The sequence below is a fragment of the Meleagris gallopavo genome, chromosome 3 (genome assembly GCF_000146605.3).
Source record: "Meleagris gallopavo isolate NT-WF06-2002-E0010 breed Aviagen turkey brand Nicholas breeding stock chromosome 3, Turkey_5.1, whole genome shotgun sequence".
NCBI lineage: Eukaryota > Metazoa > Chordata > Aves > Galliformes > Phasianidae > Meleagris > Meleagris gallopavo.
This window is the reverse complement of record NC_015013.2, coordinates 25,946,614-25,950,356: the sequence shown is the minus strand read 5'-3', so window position 1 is coordinate 25,950,356 and position 3,743 is coordinate 25,946,614. Positions and strand designations below refer to the sequence as shown.

Here is a 3,743-nt window from a genome sequence, read left to right as displayed (position 1 = left end):
ATCAATTGAGAAGCCTTTTCATGCACATGTATGCTACCCAGCAGATTTCAGACTGCTTCTATGTCAGCAAGTCCTCAGACCTTTAGATGAACATTAATTGGTCCACTATGTTAGCTGTGTTCTGATCTACTCAGATCTGTTAGTACTGACAATTCTGGACATGCTCAGAAGCAGAGATGCAGAGAACTGGGAACCATTAAAGGAAAAACAAGCACAAGCACTGACAGAATTTGTGTATTTTCAGTAGGAGAAAGCAAATAAGGAGAATTTTTACAATTGCAATTGCTACCTATGCCACAATTCATTGCATTTTTTCCAAGCCATTTTCATGGGTTTAAATCTGATGCTTTATCTATGTGAGATGTGCTTCTTTGGTTGCTGATACTTATAAATATTTCTATAATGAGTAATTTTTAAAAAGGAGTTTAGTGTAAGATCTGTACTATGAGACATTGGACTACAGCATATGAGATTTGCACGGATCTTTCAACATGCTCAGCACGTTTCTTAATTTGTTCTGAAAGGTGGATTACTCTATGAAAATCTTCCATGAAACAAAAAGACTATCTGTTTCCATGGCAAAATCATAGTTTCTTTTCCAGTAATCAGTTTGCATCTTTGTACTCATGACACAAACAATCTGTTTAAAGGCACAAGAAGGAAAGCATGTTGGCCATAATAAAATTGGAGGGCAATAAAACTGCAGCAGATTGGTTACATAAGATATAGAGGAAAAGGTACAAAGGCTTAACATTTAAAAAAAGTCTTAAGAGGAATTGTTTGTTTTGTTTGTTTAAATAAAACTGTGGTTCTCAGATCAAGTCCAAAATGGTGGCAAAGAATTGAAGATCTCTTCATGTGATTGTACCATTTAAATTTGTGCACGCTTTGAAACTTCAGAGAAATCATAGTAAGTAATCTAAGAGAACTTCCTGCATCATCTGTGAAAGTTAACAAACTAACACAGATATTTTATTTTCAAAGAGAATGTTCCTTTAGGCACTTCTTCGTTTACCTTAAGTGCTTAAGCTGTCTTTCAAGATTCATAAATTTTGAAAGCATAGAAAACAGTGAAAGTTACAGTCGCTTAACCCTCCTAAATCTTTAGCAGATCATCTGATAGCCAAACAAAAGCGGTAGATACTTGTAACCATCTTCTGACAGTGAACTTTTGAGAAATCAAAATGATGATTCTAGTTGCAGGTGGTCTATGAGAGACTGTTTCTGTGATTCACTTCTGTAGCGGAAATGCTAAGTCACGGCCTGAACCAGTGATTGAGCACCTGCTGGGAAGGAAGGGCCAACCCAGGGGAGCTCAGCTGCATGCAGTGTGCCTGAGTGACCAGAAGGGGTGGAGCCAGGATCAACCCCTTCCCAGACCTCATTTAAGAGTTGGCAGTGGAGGCAAGGATCTCTTGCTGGAGATCCCTGCTGCCTGAGGCCTTCTAAAGGTAAGCAGCTTTTTTCCTTTATTTCTGCATCCCTAGCTGCTGTATTTGGCCTTGTTTTCATTTGCTGCAGCTAAAGACTTTGCCTTGCTGTACTTTTCATCACATTGTAGCATTATATCTTCAATCACAGAAAAAGCAGATTTTAATTGATGCCATTGACTAGAATTTGCTGTTTATTGTTACAGTGTGAAAGGCTGATCAGAAAAAAAATGCCTGGTTCAAGAATATAGATGGCACTGGCGCAGCACAGCCTTGATGCCTACAGCTGGAGGTAATACAGGCAGCCTGTTGCAGCTTCTGCAGCCAGCAGGCTAATTTCAGGCTCAGGCTAAATTTACTGCCAAGCTGATTTGCATCTTTTTTTTTTTTAAGTACCACCTGCCTTTTAGTTAAGAGAGAAAGCACATGTTCAAACTATTGTCCTGTATTTTAAATTATATTGTAAGACATGTAGGTGGTGACTGAGGTGAAACTTCTGTATTAGAGCACCCAATTAAGAGATCTTTTAAAAATACATTAGAGTTTATTGCAAAAGAGAGTTTCTGAGGGCAAGAGAATGAGCTGGAGCCTCAGCCAGACTGCTGACACTTGCTCACACAAACTACAATCAATCTTTCCTTCAGGCTTTTATAGGTATACAGTTGCTTTCATAATTGCCACACATGTATGTGACTGCATATGTGAATGAGAAAACGTGGGAGGGGCCAGCTGAAGTCAAAGAGGCAACAGTGTTTTATTTATGATTAAATTATATGTAATGAGGGATTACAGACTCAGTTGGAGGGAATCTCAAGAGATCTTCTAGTGCATCCTGTCAGACAAGTAAAGCTAGCTTTCCCAAAGAGCATTTCCCTAAGCTGCTGATTAGGAAGACCTGTCCTCCACCTTCAAATGACAAAGCTGTCCCTGTGCCTCCTATCCCAGTTGCTCCATTATCATGATCAACATAAGATTTTTTTTGTAAGTCCCTGTCCTGAGTCTTCCTTGATGCAGTTTAATTTATTAACTGTTTCCCATTCTGTGTTTATGCAATTAATAATTCCTATCTCAAAAGCCTAATTCATATTCTCTGGTACCTCGTTGTCTTTAGCACTTGGCAGCTGATGAATTTGAGCCAAAATATTATACTTGTTCCCAGTTTCCTTGATTCTGAGAACTTGTGTTGTACTGCTACAATTTATGCAAGAGTTACTGCAAGTAACATGTGCTGCCCTCATCTTCCCATAACTGTGCTTTTATAGTTGAAAAGGCTTCTATTTGATTTTTTGCAGCTGCAGAAAAAAGACCCAGCTGTATGAGTAAGGAAGTGGAAATAATTTCAAGCCTGTTAGAAAGCATCAAAACACTGAAAGCAGGAGAACATTCCATCAAAATGTAGGGTTTTTGTGTATTTCATCACATCACAATTGTATTTCCATCCTATCAGTCAATTTAAGTCTCCGTGTAGTTAATATGCAGTTTCTTGTCATGTGGGTAGGCATGATGCAGCTGCTGAAACTCTGTTTTCATAAATAGAACCATAGAATCCTTGGGTTAGAAGAAATCTCAAGAATCATAAAGTTCCAACCTTCTGGCAGAGTTGCCAGCTGCTAGATCACATACTAGAACAGGTTGCCTATGGCCCCATCTAACCTGACCTTGAATGCCTCCAAGTATGGGGCATCCAGAATTTCTTTGGCCAATGTGTTCCAGCATATCACCATTCTCTCTGTGAAAAATTTCCCTGTGACATCTAATCTAAACTTCTCCTTCAGTTTAAATCCATTTCTCCTTGTCCTATTACTATCTACCAATGTAAAAGTTGAAATAGGGTAGATCTTGGTAATATTTGTAGGGTACTGCAGGACCATTACCAGCCTGGTGAGAGGTGATGCTGTTCATCCATGCCCAAAAGTTGCTTCAGGCAACCAAAATCTTTTTAGATCAATTGGAAGCTTTCAGTGCAACATCCTAGCACAATGGACTGTGTTGATGTAATAGATTTTGCTTACTGTAGATCTTCAGGTACACGTAGCTACAAAATCTAATGTGTGACACTGGAGATTTCCAATTTCTCATATTTTGATGGATAAATGTCTGTGTATACATAAAAGCAATATATGTATTCCCCAGTGGGAATAGATTTCATATATGACAATCAATTTGTCATATTTTTTCCTCAACAGATTCAAAGCGGTTTGCCTCTGAATATGCTTTTCCTTAAATATTCTCAAGAATTTTAAAATTACAGCCTTAAATTCTATTTCTTGTAAGGTCAGCATTATTTGAAGATGCAAGGTGTATTTTTCTAAA

General features: G+C 38.2%; 1 long non-coding RNA gene across 1 annotated transcript in view; it reads left to right on the top strand.

The window, feature by feature from the left end:
* Positions 1-1,413: 1,413 nt before the first annotated feature.
* Positions 1,414-3,743, top strand: part of LOC109366956 — a 14,597-nt gene continuing 12,267 nt past the window's right edge. The window contains exon 1 of the long non-coding RNA XR_002113668.1: positions 1,414-1,451. This is a non-coding gene — a long non-coding RNA (uncharacterized LOC109366956). The remainder of the gene's footprint in view (positions 1,452-3,743) is intronic.